At 39.5% G+C, this 17614-nt stretch overlaps 1 long non-coding RNA gene across 1 annotated transcript; it reads right to left on the bottom strand.

Moving 5' to 3' along the window:
• Positions 1 to 8183: 8183 nt before the first annotated feature.
• Positions 8184 to 12654, bottom strand: LOC123504180. Its single transcript, XR_006674734.1, has 3 exons — positions 11008 to 12654; positions 8812 to 8991; positions 8184 to 8460 (listed from the first exon to the last, which is right to left on the bottom strand). It is a non-coding gene; the product is annotated as an uncharacterized LOC123504180 (long non-coding RNA).
• Positions 12655 to 17614: the final 4960 nt, after the last annotated feature.

Genomic DNA, 17614 nt, shown 5'->3' with positions numbered 1-17614 from the left:
CTCCTCTTCACCCTATTGTCGTCCACTTTAGCCCCATCACCTCATTTCTCACTGCCTTTCATCGTGTTCCGGACCCTCTTTCACCTCCTTTTCTCCTCCGTTGCTCCTCACTACAGCAGCTTCAGCCTATCTTCCGCTACCCTCATTTCCCGCCCTCCTGATAAAGTGTTTACTCTTACCGGCAGGAGTTCTCGCACTTGCTTCTTGGTTCTCACTTCAACTTTACTTCTTCGGACGAAAGAAAGGACACTGAAGATGGAGACGAATATGGTTAGGTTTGCTGGGTCTCTGTTTCCGTTGAATTGGTGTGTTTGATCCGAGTTGAGTGTTTGGTTTTGTTATCTTGTGTTCGTTGCATTAATTACCAATACTGCCTTTTTTCATTGTAATAGATATGTGATATGTAATGGCCAGATGGTAAGATGGGAAAAGGAATTGGGGAATGTGAAAGAGCTTATTGATATGATAGATAAATTCTCACTCTATACAGATTTACTCTTTTCTTCTTAAATTTGTCCCTCCTCCTTCTCCTCCTCCTCCTCCTCCGCCTTCATATCTCTTTACGCACTCTTAAGGATCAAATAGTGAAGGATCATCATCTTACGGGAAGCAAAATTGCATTGGAAGTGAAAGAAGGTTGCCTACGAAGTGTGTCAGATATGAGTTCCAGCGACATTCAGTCTTCCCACGCACCACTTAATTCGGTAGGTGAAGCCGAGTTGTTGTTTGGATCTCTGAAGCTACCTACTAAAGAGCGTCACGACAAGGCGGAACTTTAGCCAAAGGGAAGCACCAAAGTGTATCACCAATGGGGGACAGCAAAGGATAATACCGTAGCTTATCACCACACAACTATAGAGCGGCACCACATGGCGTCACCAAAGGGTATTACCGTAGCTTATCACCAAAGGGCATAGTCGTTGTACGTCACCAAAGGGAGGAACCAAAAGGTGTTACCACAGCGTAGCACAATAAGACAGCAAGGTAGGGCGGCACCGCAGCTTAGCACTGTAGGACTTTTGAATAGAGGTATTCCACTAAACTAATACAATTACACTAAAATTTGTTTCGTCTCACTTTCGTAACTGAAAATGAGAGAAAATTCATAAAAGCTGAATTCTGCTTGCTCTTCTCAATGAAAAGTTATACTTTTAATGAGTTGATGTGACTTGTTTACTTTTATGAAAAGTTTTGATTCTTTGAAGTGAGAGAGATTTAAAAAGTGTGCATCTAAAATGATAATATGATGATCCATTCAGGTAATTATGGAATGCATTTTGTATTCCAGTTATTTTTTTTCTCCCTTATAAACACTGTGGTTTCTCACTTTTCTACTTTTCATAGAGTTATTTTCTAGTGTAGCAAGCAAAGATTATCATTCGTTTTACACACACACACACACACACACACACACACACACACACACACACACACACACACACACAGTTAAAGAAATTTTGTCATATTTTCTGAACTATGTAAATGGAAACTCTTGATACTACAGCGTTGTAATTCATTCCCGTTCCAGTGTTTCTTTTTTCCTACAATAAACGTTTTCACTTTACCTTTTTTCAACTCTTGTTTATTTGCGTAGGAAAAAAAAATAATAACCTTTTACCGTGTTGCACTTCCCAACAATATGTTATGGAGCAGCAAATATACACAGCTAACAAAATGGATCTCTCTGTGTATATCTCTGCCTTTAAGTCTCTATCATAAAAGAAAAAGATTATTAGGTGCTTGAAATACAGGTAGAAAGACGATTCAGAAGGAACAGACTTATGCTACTTACGAGAAGGGACTGTGCTATACCAACGACACTTAGCCATAGAGTCGAAGTGTGACCTGATAGCGTGGCGGTGGTGAGGGCAGTAACCCCATCACGGGACATTTTAATTAGTAAGAGGCGGTGATGGTGGTGCTTATGGTGGTCGTGGTGGTTGGGGGAAGCTGTGCTGATGATGATGGTGGTAATAGGATGCCTGTGAAGTGAATTGTGGTGTGTGTGTGTGTGTGTGTGTGTGTGTGTGTGTGTGTGTGTGTGTGTGTGTGTGTGTGTGTGTGTGTGTGGGCAGAGGGATGTTTTTCTCTTTAATATTTTTTTCTCTCTCTGTCTATTCATTTGCCTATATTTGTACCTCTCTCTCTCTCTCTCTCTCTCTCTCTCTCTCTCTCTCTCTCTCTCTCTCTCTCTCTCTCTCTCTCTCTCTCTCTCTCTCTCTCTCTCTCTCTCTCTCTCTCTCTCTCTCTCTCTCTCTCTCTCTCTCTCTCTCTCTCTCTCTCTCTCTCTCTCTTCCCCAGGCGAATCCAATTTGGACTCCATAAAGGGAGAAAAAGAACAGGAAATAAGAGAAGAAAGGCAAATATGGGAGAAAGAGAGACTCAACCGTGGATGGACAGAAAAATAAAAAATAAAATATCCCCTTGTCATTCTCTCCTTTTTATCTTCCTACATTCGTCCGCGTTCTCTTTCTCTTCATCTTGTTTTTCTCCATCGCTTTCGTCTTTCTTTTCTTCTCACTTTTCTCCCCCTCTCCTCCTGTTACACCAATAGCGGCGGAAAAGGAAGAAAAATATTTGCGGCTCGAACGAACACGAAAGAAAGACGAGACGAAGATATTGCAGGACAGAAAGAGACAGAAACAGAGACGGCTAGACAGATAAGACTCATACACAGCCCAAACAGACAGGCTGAGACAAACTGAGGAAAGAAGCGTAGGGAGAAACAAATAACGGATAAGGAACACGACAACACAAAGATAAGCAAAAACACGCGTAGCCGAATAGCAATGTAATCATCTTCACATCTCCAAAAGATAAGAAAAGAAAAAGAAAATATATGAGACAAGAAAAATGTAATGCTGAAATAGAAAACGAATACTGTTAAACTCTTCAGTACCATGACGCGTTTCCATATACATTCTGCCTATATTTGGTGATTTTATACAGCTTCAGAAACTTACGGTGGTGGGGATTGGAATAATGAGGACTGTGGTCATTAATCTTTTGACCTCCATAGACCTTTCCTTATATAAATAAAATTCTCTAATCACACCAAGGTAAAAATGCGTCCCAGTACTGAAGAGGTTAATAAGAAAGCATAAAATGAATGAATAGGAAAATAAATGTTTCCTGTATATAATTTCAAGAAGAGAAGACGTCAGAATGGGAATAATGTTGCAGTTGATATTAAGTTCATGGCCGAGGGGGAAGAGAAGAAAGAGAAGGAGGAGGAGGAGGAGGAGGAGAAAGAGGAGTAGAAAGAGGAGGCGGAGAGCGTGGAGACTGAAGCAACATAATAACAGGACAGGAATACGAGAACATAGAATAAGAATGCAACAGAGGCAAGGACGGAGAATGGGAGGCAGAATTAGAAAAAAATAAAATAAAACTAAGCAAACACGAAAAAAAAAATTAGAATGTTGAAATAATAAGGAGCGGAAAGACTGAAATCTTGAAGGTAAAACTGAGGAGGAGGAAGAGGATTGTGAGGAAAAGAGGAAAAAGGTAAAAGAAAATTAAAACTATGAGAAAAATAAAAGATTGAGAAAAGGAAGTAAAAGTGGAGAAAGAAGAAGTGGAGGAGGAAGAGAAGGAGGAGGAGGAGGAGGAGGAGGAGGAGGAGGAGGAGGAGGTGACTGATGGTTCCTTCAGGCGCCATAAAAGTCCTTCAGGAAGGTTTTACGTTACGATTTATTTACCTGTTTTTCTTCTATTCCTGTTCTTTTTTTCACCATTTCTTTGTCTTCAGTAACATTTCTTAAACAGTGTCAGATATTTGTGCGTGTTAAGATTTGGTGTCTAGTCTCTAAATACGTTGTTGTTGTTGCTGCTGCTGCTGTTATTGTAGTTTTTGTTGTTGTTGTTGTTGTTGTTGTTGTTATTGTCCTCCACATTATATTACGTCAAACTCCATTTCTGTTGCTAGTTTTCTGTGTCTGGATTCTCAAGTATTATTTTCCATGTTCGTGTTCTCGTCACGTTTTTCTTTATGATTCAGTTTGTTTCACTCTCTCTCTCTCTCTCTCTCTCTCTCTCTCTCTCTCTCCTCGTGGCCCATAGCGTGTAAGTTTGTTGTCTCTTTTACGTAACCTCACTCTACGCTCTGGTGGTGTTTCTGTGTAGCCGTAACTCAATCTTATTCCAAATTTCCTCACCTCTCTCTCTCTCTCTCTCTCTCTCTCTCTCTCTCTCTCTCGTCCTACTCCTGATCCTTATTTTCTTTCCATTAGCTGTCACTCTGTCACTTCTCCCTGTGCCCTTGACTCCTTTTCCTCCTTACCTTAACGTACCTTCATATTCCTTAGCACAGAGAGAGAGAGAGAGAGAGAGAGAGCCAGTTAACTATCTTGTTTTTGTTTTTATAATTATTCTGGCAATTTATTGAATGTCACACTTTTATTTCGTTACTATCAACATTATTTTCTCCTGCGTCTCTCACTATTTTTGTTTTCATTACCCTATTGTGTTTATTTTATTGTAATAGTTTTTTCCTCCTTTGCAGGTTATGTTGAGCGCTTGTCTTCGCATTCAAGGTCAGTTGCTTAAGTGGAATGTAGCTAATGTAGTAATTACGAATGTGAGATGTTTATTTCATTTGTTAGTACACTTGATTGTACTGTACAGACGTTCATTTTTCTCTCAGGTGTTAATGTCGTTACAGAATTCACACTTATTGCTTCTTTTTCATTTATACTTTCATGAGTTCAAGTTATCAGGACACTGTGACTTTTTCGATATCAAACATTTATAAACCTAATGTCACTCCATATTTGAAAATGTTTTGTAAGGCATTTCTTTAATAAGGAAGTCAAAATTTTGTAATTCAGAAAACGTTGTTATTTCTGCATTTCTTTTTTGATTCATTTGACTTGAAAATGACTGCGTGTAAAGCTACATCTTTAGTGGATGGCTGGGTGACTCTTGCTTTTAACCAAGTTTTTCTTTTTAACTGAAACCTTCCAAAGTCTCTCCCTCTGATGTCAAACTTCCTCTCTCCTAATTTAAACCTCTTTCCGCTTAACACTTAACTTACTCCCCAACTTCCTCTTCCTTGCTTTTAACTGCGCGTTCCTGACTATTACGGCAGGAGCAAAGATGTGGGGTACATAGCCAAGGGAAAATTTATAGACTACTAACATAAATCACTGTTTTCACACTTTTTAAAATAGTTTTGTGTTGTTGAATGACTGAAGAAGATACTTTGTCAGTTTCTACGGAAAAGAGTATCATGGTTTGTAGTATTTCTAGGCGTGTTGGGAAGAGGAACATGGTCACAAATAATACTGGAGGAAATCCCAAGTCGGCCAATATCGGGAAGTGTTTCGCGGTTCTCGCAATGCTAGACTCCCACGCCTCGCCCAAGATGAATTTCGCCCCAGCTCAGATCCTGCACACGATGGCGGCTAATTTCTCAAGCTGCCCAGATTCGCAAGCTTGATTAATGCTCGGGTCTTATGTGGTATCGGCGCCGAGACAGATAAAAGTGACTTATCAATTACATCGCCCTTCGTCCTCGGCTCTTGACTCCTCACGCCGCCACTTGATGGATCGAGGCCGGGTCCATATGACAGGGGAGCGTTTGCGAGTTTTCAGAGAGGGAATAAAACATAACTGAAGGTGCTTAATGATTAATGGACGTGTATCTGAATCTATATTTGTCTTGCTTCGTTTATTACGTTTCTTTCATTTGAAGATTCAAGGATTTTTTTTTTTTACCAACACGCAACTGGTCTTTTTGGGGAAGTTTTTAATGATGTTAATGACGAGTTTGTCTTGTGGCCAAGAATATTACACAACGTTTATTGAAAGAGTTATTTTTCTATTTTTTTTAAATCGATCTACTTATTGTGTGTGTGTGTGTGTGTGTGTGTGTGTGTGTGTATATATATATATATATATATATATATATATATATATATATATATATATATATATATATATATATATATATATATATATATATATATATACTCGTATATATAGACACACACAGACTTTCACTAATGATTTGTTTGTGAACTTTGAAAAGCAGTTTTCACATTTTTTTCTTCGACATATCACAAAAGCGATGTGCAAGTTTGATTTTCCCTCTACAATTCAAATTAGTCTGCATTGTTTTGTTTTCTGCTCTCTTTCACTGCTGATTGCTATTTATAGAGGCAACACAAGCTGCTTTTCAGTTTTATGGGCAGCCACTCTGAGTTCATCAACGCAAAATTGAAAAATTGCTAACGTTGCTGTGAATTCCTCTTTTACCCGTATATTTATTTACAGTTTACAAAACAAATTCTCTTTATTGTAGTATTGATTCCGACTACAAGCCTATTTGTTCAAATTTTTTATATGACAGTAGCTGTATCGAAGTCTTTATCACCTTCATCAACGGTGGAACACATGGTGGCTCACTGGAGAATATTTATACCCTGCTGGCGCTAACGTGTGAAGAATGGTCTCACTATTAGTGGGACCATTAAAAAACCTTAACAAATTGAGCAACATTATTTATTGTATTCCTTCTTCTGGCTCATCTTAGGTTAGTGAAGAGTTTTATATTGGGTCATCCAGATAAGTCTCTCTCTCTCTCTCTCTCTCTCTCTCTCTCTCTCTCTCTCTCTCTCTCTCTCTCTCTCTCTCTCTCTCTCTCTCGTACAAATGGTGCTCTCTTGCCATCTCTTATTTTCTCGTCTCTCCTTCTCCTAATATACAACCTCTTCATTCATTCAGAACCGATGAATAGCAAATACATTTTTATTTGCCTCTTGGGAAGGAAAGATGGATACTGATTTGGGTTTAGCCTTCACATTATTTTCCGGAGATATAATAGGCTTAGTTTTATTTGTATCCATTGTGTGTATGTGTGTGTGTGTGTAATTCACTGTTTGATCTACTGCAGTCTCTGACGAGACAGCCAGACGTTACCCTACGGAACGAGCTCAGAGTTCATTATTTCCGATCTTGGGATAGGTCTGAGACCAGGCACACACCACACACCGGGACAACAAGGTCACAACTCCTCGATTTACATCCCGTACCTACTCACTGCTAGGTGAACAGGGGCTACACGTGAAAGGAGACACCCAAATATCTCCACCCGGCCGGGGAATCGAACCCCGGTCATCTGGTGAAGACAGCGCTCAACCACTGAGTGTGTGTGTGTGTGTGTGTGTGTGTGTGTGTGTGTGTGTGTGTGTGTGACTGATGCAGACAGAAACAATTCGGCTTTAAGATACTCAGACAGACAGACAGACAGGTATAAACAAACATCAAAGACAGACATAGCGAGACACACCTGGACAAAATCACGAGAAATGTTGTATTTTCTCGTAGATGGAAAAAAAGGAAGAAAAAAAAAAAAAGCTCATCCTACGTGGCCTTGAGCGAATGGTAATCTTTCCTTCCTGATTTTTTTTTTTTTTATGTAGGAGGGAAGGCCAGCCAAGGGCAACACAATGTTAAAAAAAAAAAGCCCACTTGATGCTGTGGTTCTCTAAAAGATACGAAGAGTTATACAAAATTAGGGAGTAAATGTCTTGACACCTCTCTTAAAAGAATATGAGTTACTCCCTACCTGACTCCTCTTGGAAAGATGTATTCGTCTGCCATGGTTATCATTGCGCCTTTCTCCTTCAAGATGTCTAGAAATTAACGTCTCCCTGTTTGAATTTGATAGAAAGTGAGTAAGTGAAGAATAACCTCAGATGTCGAACTGCTATCACTAAAGTTCAATGAGTTTTGAGATCAGAGTAAGTGAATAAATATTGCTTTGAGATAGTTGGGAATAGATTTACACTTTTCCTCCATTGTGTGAATGTATGAAGAGAAATGTGAAGAAGTGATAAAAATGCAGTGATTAACTCAACGACGCCATCCATTGTAAGTGCCTCTGTGTAAGAAATTTTTTGTCATATGGATATTTAGAGATAAATATATTCTAATGCAAAACACTTCAACTTATCGAAATGGAATACATAGTGAAGAAGTATTAAAAATGTAATGATTAACTCAACGACGCCATCCATTATAAGGTGACTCTATAAGAAATTTGTTGTCATATGAATATTTAGAGAAATATATCCTAATGCAAAACACTTCAACTTATCGAAATGGAATACATAAAGGAGAAAAAGAAAGTAAAGAAACGTCGCATCGATGTTTTAGTTTTATTGACGAGTGTAGGAAAGGACATGAAACTGTGGCCGTCACCAGGTGTCACGCTGAAGTATTCATTGTGGCGCTGCAGTTTTTCTTAACCATTGGTATTATTCTCGAAACTTGAGAAATTTGCCGCTGTCATGCATAATCTTGAAATTTTCGGTTTTACATTTGTTGGTCCTTTTCTTTCTTCTTTGCTTTATGTTTTTGTATAAATCATAAATCAATTTTGCTTGTTGAACATGTTGGGAATTTATGATACCTACACTGGCACTTGGGCATATAATTCTAGTTGAAACAAGTCACCTGGGAGATATTAGAGAATTGTATAGAAAATCAAAGCAGCAATACAGGTGAATAAATCATATGAATTAGGAAAATTCAAATACATAGCAATATTTCACTTTGTATTAAAAATCAACGGTGAGTATATCAAATCAGTGTTTGCGGAAAAATGTCATATTCAGATCTTTCGTGTGTCATATTTTTCTAAGCTTCAAAGGAGCTCAGGCACTCACATTGAAATCTCAGAAGCCTCGAACACTACAATAAAAAATATATATCAAATAAATAAATAAATAAATCTTGTAAGTTGTATTTTTTGTTATAGGAGTGAACATATAAACACACACACACACACACACACACGGCACTCACCTTTAACAGGAACAGCAGTAAAATATAGGTTATCTGTGTTGCCATTTCTCGCGGTGGTCGTCACAGATGGCGGAGATAAGTACGCACTCGAGGCTGTCCAGCGAGGCGGAAGCAATGCTAACTTATGGAGAGAAGAGTCTCACTTCACGTCCGCCGCAGAAGCCCCAGAGTGTCCAGCTCCTGCCCAAAGGAACACCCGGATAAAGAGAATGGTGGGGAGGGGCATAATCCTGCTTGATATGTATCGTGACGAGTGTACTGTCACCACAATCACCACTATCACCACTCTTTCACTGAACGAGAGAGAGAGAGAGAGAGAGAGAGAGAGAGAGAGAGAGAGAGAGAGTTGAATTGAATTGAATTGAATTTATTTTCATTCTACAATGGTTGTTCTTTGACATTTTATGAATAATACACAAGAGTGAATTTTAGTACTGTATAAATGGCAATTATTAACAGAAATAAAAGAAAAAGAACACGAAGTAAACTTTGTCAGTAAAATGCAATAAAATTGAAATATAACTATACAACATTACATTTGAAGATAAAACTATGTAAAGTGAGAACAAATCACCAAGAAATTCACAGTAACTAAAAGAATCTAGAATCACAACATCTTGGACTGAATAATTTCATATTTTAATAGTATGAACAGCACTGCTTGTTTCCACTGTGGAGTGCACATGCAAAGAGACACGACAGGATGGAATACTCGTACTATTGTGTCAAAATGAGAATTGGAACGATAGCAAAGGTATAACAAATATTGAAATAGATTGTGGAGCTTTGGGAGAAAGAAATTAGGAGAGACTATTTGGTAGTTTGGTGCATAAGTGAATTAAGAAGTTATAGATTAGTGGATGGTGATTTCTAAGAGGAAAGTTAGGAATTTATTTCGAAGGCAATGAGATTTGCAGGTACTTTACATGTAGAAGTAGAGCACAATCAAATAGTCTAATGAAGGACTCCTCCAAGGAACTATAAATTTTCTTGTCATTGACTGAACAAGTAAAGAAAGAGAAAGTTGGCTGTAGACAATAGTGATTTTTGTTTCTGAAAATCACGAGGTACCTTCTCTTGTTCATTTTCTTATTTTGTTACAGTGAAAGCCACCAGTAGTAAAGGAACTACAGTGCGTTGTTAGGAATGTAAGCGAACCTCTGGCATGTCTGGACAAATGTCGATACAAGACTGATTAAATAATGACTGACTCACATATACAGCATGCATGACGAGTACACACACTCTCTCTCTCTCTCTCTCTCTCTCTCTCTCTCTCTAGATCTATATATTTCCGGACAACTAGAATATTCATCATGACTTTTCAGAACAGTAATAACGAGAACTATGCATTAAATATTGTAGTAAAGACTCGTGCGTTGAATGTGAACCCCTTTGATGCATTTAAAAGAAATACGAGGAAGCTAATTTCTCAAGAGACAGGAGCCCGTGCAATAAACAAGCATCTGATCGTAATGTAGAGCCAGAAAGCAGTGGCTATTATAATGATCAGAGCAAGTAAATCATGTTTCAGGAAGTATTTATGCCTCAAGGTTTTTACTTATTATTGGAAAGGGAAAGAGATAAAGAAGGTACAATTGCAATGTTTCCTTCAAGCCTTCACAATCAAGACAGGGAAATTATCAGGGGAACAGTGAATGCTGGTTTTCTTGCGCGAGTAACCAGCACTGATAGACGCCGATCCGTGCCAAGAATTACAACATATAAAGAAGAGTAAGCGTGCATAGATGGAGGAGTTGAAAGTGTGTCAGCGCAGGCAGCCAGTTTTATCCATCATGACTGGTTGTTAAATACATTCCTGTAGTCTTCACTCTTTGTGTTAAACAGAGATGCTCCAAAACGATAAGAAGCATATAATAAAAGAGAAAACTGCTCCACTGTACTAATTTTTTTTTTTTTATACATTCTCTCTCTCTCTCTCTCTCTCTCTCTCTCTCTCTCTCTCTCTCTCTCTCTCTCTATGAGTAAAGCTGGCGATCAGGAGCCTAGCAGGTAATCCTCCATCTATGGTAAATTACACACACACACACACACACACACACACACACACACACACACACACACACACACACACACACACACACACTCAGCTGAGCGTGATTAACGAGTGTGTTGTTTGGACTATTTTTTACCAACGACTTACCAATAAGGCTCGCGACTTGATTGATAGCTTACCAGGATTGGAGGAGGGAATTACTGAGCTTGTCAGGTAATGATGTATGAAGCCGCCATCATCACCGCCGCTGTCATTATTGTCAGTCATACGTCTCCATCATCATCATTATTCCCTCCATTGCCACTGCCATATCCTTATCAATTTCTTAGGTCTCGCCTCCTCAGTGTTAGCCGTCGTTATTGTAATGGGGAGAGTGGGAAAGAAGCATCTTGTTTATATTAATGAGTCAGTCACCATTCCAATTCACCACTAAAAAATTACCTGTCAGAAGTTTCATTTTGATATAAACTATAGTGAAATTCAGCTGTAGCGGGAATGACATGAGTCTCAACTGTATTCACTCCTTCCCTTCGTGTTGTCATGGTACACAATAAACCCTCAGCATCGCCACTCCTGCCTCGAGTCGCCTCGCGCCACAGTCCCTTCAGCCTGCCGTGCACACTTCAGCCAGACGGTAAACTTCACGTCAAACTCTTTTGGCGGTGAGTTTTAAGAGGTTGTCTGCTGAGAATCAACCTCATCATCGAAAATTTTCCCTTAAAGTGAATGAAGCCTTGATGCATTACGTGGCGCAGCTTTGAGCACTAAAGGCGAGGTGTAAAACTCCCCACGCCGTGAGGTGTGGGAGCGTCCGAGATTTACTGTATCGTTTGTTTGAACACAGAAGATACCGCGCGCTCCTTCCTGTTGGTGTGGTTGCCTCGCCTGGCTACCTATTCACCAGCTTTCTTTTCCAGTCTAGCGCTCATCCCAGCAAGCTGTTTGTCGTCCAGAGTGGCTCGGTCGATAAATGGCCGTGGGGATAAAACAGGAAAGGTAAACTGTGGGATCCCGAATATAAAACCAGGCTGTGTTTTAGGGTGAAGGGCTTTTATCCTCGCAGAGCTCAAAGATCAAAGGGGCAGAGTGCAGCATGGAGGCAATGGGCAATTCATTTTTTTTCTGCTTCAAGGTTTCACTGAATTTGTGTGCCCTCTGTGAGAGTTCATTCTTTTTTCAACTTTCTGCAAGAAAAAAAAATCTTTAACCTTAAGCTTTGAAATTCTCTGATGTTATGCTCATTTCTTATTGATAGTGTAATACAATCCTCAAAGGTAAATCAAGACATTACTACATTTTCACAATAATGCACGTACAAAAAATACTCTTTACAAATATGTCATAATTCGGTTGATGGTTTCTAAAGAAACACGGATCTAGACTTTCTTGGATATGGAACCAAGATGAGTGTCACAGTTGTCTTTCATCCCATTCATGGATCGATGAGTGATTACTTGAAGGCTGGGAAGATTAATATGAGAGGTGGTGGCGTAAGACGGAGACCAAAAATCATATAGGAGAAACAAACGGGAGATAGGCAGCCTTGTTAAACCATTCACTAGCGTCGTCTTTTTAGCACTGCATTACTTCAATTTGAGCTCCTATAATGCTTACCATCCATCTCCACTAAAGAGCGAGCCATTAGTGACACGTCTATTTGTGTCATCTGTCATGCTCCGTGGCGTCGCTCAGTGTCACTCACTCAGTTCGCGAAAGGATTTGTATCACCATAACTTGAATGGTAAATGTTTCCTTACTGCATGAATATATCATTGGACTGAAGCATTTAACCTTTCTTACCCACTTTGCTTTGTTAATATCGCATCTATTAATTCTCTCTCTCTCTCTCTCTCTCTCTCTCTCTCTCTCTCTCTCTCTCTCTCTCTCTCCATAATTATTGAAATATTGTAAATTAAATAAATTTCAAGAAAATTTATAGCTGCTGGTAAAATGACGGGAGAGAGAGAGAGAAGGCGCCTTCACCATGTATCACCTTCTTTTACAGAAGAAGGTGTTAACATAATGAGGCGAGATACTATAATCATGAAAATTTGAAAAGAAGTATTGATATGAAAGTGTAAATCATTCAAAAAGTATTTCTTAAGTGTCTTCATTATCTTTTTCTATTTCTGAAAGCCTCCCCTCCTTCGACACACTCCCCGACACACTCCCCCATGCGTCCCTCTTACGCCCTCTCATCCTCTCACGGCGGGTCTTTGATGTGTGACTGCTGGCTTTGTGGTGAGTGTGGTGTGTGTGGCTGTGCTGTGGTGGTGTTAAAGGTAGATATGTCGATAGCGTCGTGTTGTTTGTTGTTACATTGACGTCACTGTTATTGTTTACGATGGTGGTAATGCGTCATTCATTAACAGTGCTGAGGTTATTTGTTTGTCCTGTATTGATGTTGTTTATGGCAGTAGTGCAGGTGATGGTTTCGTTGAAATAATGATGCATTTACATGATTCTCTCTCTCTCTCTCTCTCTCTCTCTCTCTCTCTCTCTCTCTCTCTCTCTCTCTCTCTCTCTCTCTCTCTCTCTCTCTCTCTCTCTCTCTCTCTCTCTCTCTCTCTCTCTCTCTCTCTCTCTCTCTCTCTCTCTCTCACTCTCTCACCACCACCACTACTACTACTACCACCACTACTACTACTACTGCTACTACTACTACTACAACAACAACAACAACAACAACAACAACAACAACTACAGCAACTACAACATTACACTATTACTATTACTACTACTACTACCACCACCACCACTACTACCACTACTACTACTACGACCACTACTACTACTACTACCACTACTACTACTACTACTACACAGCAGCAGCAACAACAACAACAACAACAACAACAATTACACCACCACCACCACCACCACCACCACCAACAACACCACAACAACAACAACAACAACAACAACAACAGCAGCAAAATAACAACAACAATAGCATTACCCACAGTTCACTGAAAATGGGTATTTGTGGAGCAAAGTCGCTTGTGACACAAAAGACAAATAAAATAGTGTACACTCCTTTTGTTTTGTAAAGTGCTTTGTCTTTGAAAATATACAAAGTGTGTGTGTGTGTGTGTGTGTGTGTGTGTGTGTGTGTGTGTGTGTGTGTGTGTGTGTTACATCCTGCAGTGTTACTTTTTCCATCTTTAAGTTTTTTTTTATTCCTACATAGAGAGAGAGAGAGAGAGAGAGAGAGAGAGAGAGAGCTGCGACAAAGTGACACTTACTAGCTAGCATTAACACAACTCTATCCATATCTCTCTTCTTTTCCATCGTTTCTCCTGGTCCTCCCAAACAGCCTCACCTATCCACTCCTTTACTGGTTCCCCAAATTCTCTTAAATCAGACATGAAAGGCTCTAAGATCAAAGCGACAGTGGAAGCGCCAGCTGATAAAGGCCATCACTTGCCACTCCATCACTGTCAAGAAAGAAAAGGTAGCTTGACAGATCCCGCCCACTCCAAATTAACCTGACAGAAAGAGAGAGAGAAAGAGATAGATAGATAGATAGATAGATAGATAGATAGGTAGATAGATAGATAGATAGATAGATAGATAGATAGAGAGAGAGAGAGAGAGAGAGAGAGAGAGAGAGAGAGAGAGAGAGAGAGAGAGAGAGAGAGAGAGAGAATGTTCTATTGATCTCAAGTCGAATTCATTTCCTATCAAGCCAACTGCTCTGTCTCAGCCACACATACATATATGTATGAATGAGAAAGAGAGAGAGAGAGAGAGAGAGAGAGAGAGAGAGAGAGAGAGAGAGTTAGATAGTATATTTGTATTATGGTGACTCAACGAAAAGTGTAATTGCTAAAAGACTAACTAAAATATTAAAAAAGAAAATATATACATAAATTAAAGGTAGAAAATTAAACATCAAGATTTCATAACCAAGAAAAAAGATAATACTCTTCTCTAGCTCCCGTGGCCTTGACAGCTGACACCTAACCTAACCTAACCTAACCTCAACCTAATCCAACCAACCCAACCTAACCTAACCATGACAGCTAACCTAACCTAACCTAACCTACCTCAACCTAACCTAACCTAACCCAACCAACCCAACCTAACCTAACCATGACAGCTAACCTAACCTAACCTAACCTAACCTAACCTAACCTAACCCAACTTAACCTAACCCAACCAACCCAACCTAACCTAACCTAACTCAATCTAACCTAACTCAACCAACCCAACCTAACCTAACCTAATCTAACCTAACTCAACCTAACCTAACCTAACCTAACCTAACCCAACTAACCCAACCTAACTCTAACCTAACCCAACCAACCCAACCTAACCCAACCTAACCGAACCTAACCCGTGGCCAGTTGTCCTTGCATGAAAAACAAAGTAAAGACGTATTTGAAGTGCAGGAGATCAGAACAAATTCCTTCACCTTTTCGACGTTAATAAAATAAAATAACAGAGCGGTAGTTTTGTTAAGCAGATGTAATAGCAAAAAGACCAATGTGCATTCAGTTTGGACTTCACAGCAGGAAATGTTTTCTCTCTCAGCTTTCCCAAGGGGTCTCTTCCAGGTGTGTGCTCTAAGACAGTGACGTGTTTGTTTTATATATCTCAGTGTTTTTTTTTTTTTTCCTTCTGTTCTTTATATAATTGTCAAGCACGCTAAGAAATGTTCCCTTCTGTTTTATTAATATATTCGGTGCATTCTTTTATTATCATTATTTCATTTATTTGATTATATTTCCACCTATTCATTGTTCGTTTATTCAGTTCATGTAAAAAAAATTGCCGTAATAATAAGCTTTGAAACGAGTACGTTGTGTTGAATAAATAAAATTACAAACTCTCCACAATGTTTGCTATACTAAAACGCTGATATTTAGTGTTGTAAATTGTTATGATGCAATAAACCAACTACTGACTGGTTAAATGGCCTGAAACAAACACACACACACACACACACACACACACACACACACACACACACACACACACACACACACACACACACACACACACACACACACACACACACACACACACACACACACACACACACACACACACACTAATATGATATTACTCCAACCCCCGGATGAAAAAAAAAAAAGGAGAATGTTTAGTATATTGTACTCGTATTTGAGCGGTCGTCCATTTCTATTATGGTGAATGTGTTATGATGTAATAAATCAGTCACGCTCTGATAGAATTCCACCAACTCTGTACATGCGTGGGAATTAAAACATTTTCCTGAAACATTTTAACTATTAGTTCAATATGTATGCTATTATCATTAGTTCATCAGTATAGTCTAGTTAATTTAGTGGTTTTATCTATTCATTCATTCATTTATCTATTCCTCAAGTACGTAAAGAAGAATTTGGAGTTTTCTTTATTTATTTTTTTTTTTTACTAATATAGGTAATGTTTGATAAGATAATCTGGTATTGTTTAGTTCAGAAATAAGACGATCGATATTAAGGTACCATTTATTTCAACTTGTAGACACACACACACACACTCTCTCTCTCTCTCTCTCTCTCTCTCTCTCTCTCTCTCTCTCTCTCTCTCTCTCTCTCTCTCTCTGGAATTTCTTGAGCTACCCGGTTGGAAAAAAATGTAAAACGGGAAAAAGAAAGCAATGCACTGTTTATCTTTTTATCTAATACTGAACATCTTCCCCACCACAGACTGAACGTATCACTCCTCAGCGCACAAACATCATGGTCATTACTCCTCCTCCTCCTTCCTCTTCCTCTTCTCTATCATCTGCTTCTCCTTTTCTTCCTCATTCTCCTTTTTCTCTCTCCGCTTCTCTCTCTCTCTCTCTCTCTCTCTTCTCTTCTTCCACCTCTCTTTCTCCTCCAGATTCACTCCAAGTTATCTTCATTTTCCATTCTTCCCTTCCATGTTTTTTTTATCATCGGTGTACTTTCTCTCGTTTCTTTGCCATTCTCTTTCCAGGACATCAGCGCCACTCTCTTCCCTCTTTCCCGTTCGTTCCCGGTCGCCTCGTTAGCTTCCCGGTCTGTCCCCAAGCAGGATTCAGCAGGTGGTGATGGTGGCGATGGCGATGACGACGACAGGCATGATCGTAGCTTCACTCCACTCCAGTTTTGTACACACAGAACCGTTTTAGCAATTACTGTTTCCACGTTATAAACATACACTGTGAAAGCAACACGAATCGCAACTCATCTGATATTGTGCTCCTTGAACCCCACAGCAGAAATAAACAAGTGCCCTGCTGATAAATGCTGGCAAAGACTTCACACGCTACAACCACAGTGAAGTGATCCAGCCTCATATCACTACCAGCACGTAATAGTATCAACAGCACTCACCAATCCAGTCTAGATACTGTCTTGACACTTGCCTTTGTGTCGACTCCTACTTACTACTGTTCTGATTTGTTAGGAATTTGCATACTAATCACATCAGAGGAACATCGACAAATAAATGGCTTCATCACACCAATAATGAATCAACACAGTTTCCCCAGCACACAGTAACACCAACACACCATATACAGCAATATCAGTAATCCCCCTTAGCTTGTACTATAAATATTCTTTAACCACAGGGAGTCAGCAGCGCCAACAGTAAAGGGATTCAGTTCCATTCAACACTCACTATCTCGTCCCCTTCTAATCACAAGTAGTAGCACCCACCACCACACCACATTACAGCCCGATGAACACAGACGTACCCTCAGTATTCTGTAGTGGCTGTGACCGCGACTCCACAAATGATTCTCAGAGCAGCTAAAGGACAGCAAAGGCCTTGGGTATCTGGTGG

Source organism: Portunus trituberculatus, chromosome 15, assembly GCF_017591435.1.
Source record: "Portunus trituberculatus isolate SZX2019 chromosome 15, ASM1759143v1, whole genome shotgun sequence".
Taxonomy (NCBI): domain Eukaryota; kingdom Metazoa; phylum Arthropoda; class Malacostraca; order Decapoda; family Portunidae; genus Portunus; species Portunus trituberculatus.
Note: the sequence above shows the minus strand (reverse complement) of the source record. Positions and strands in the feature narration are given on the sequence as shown.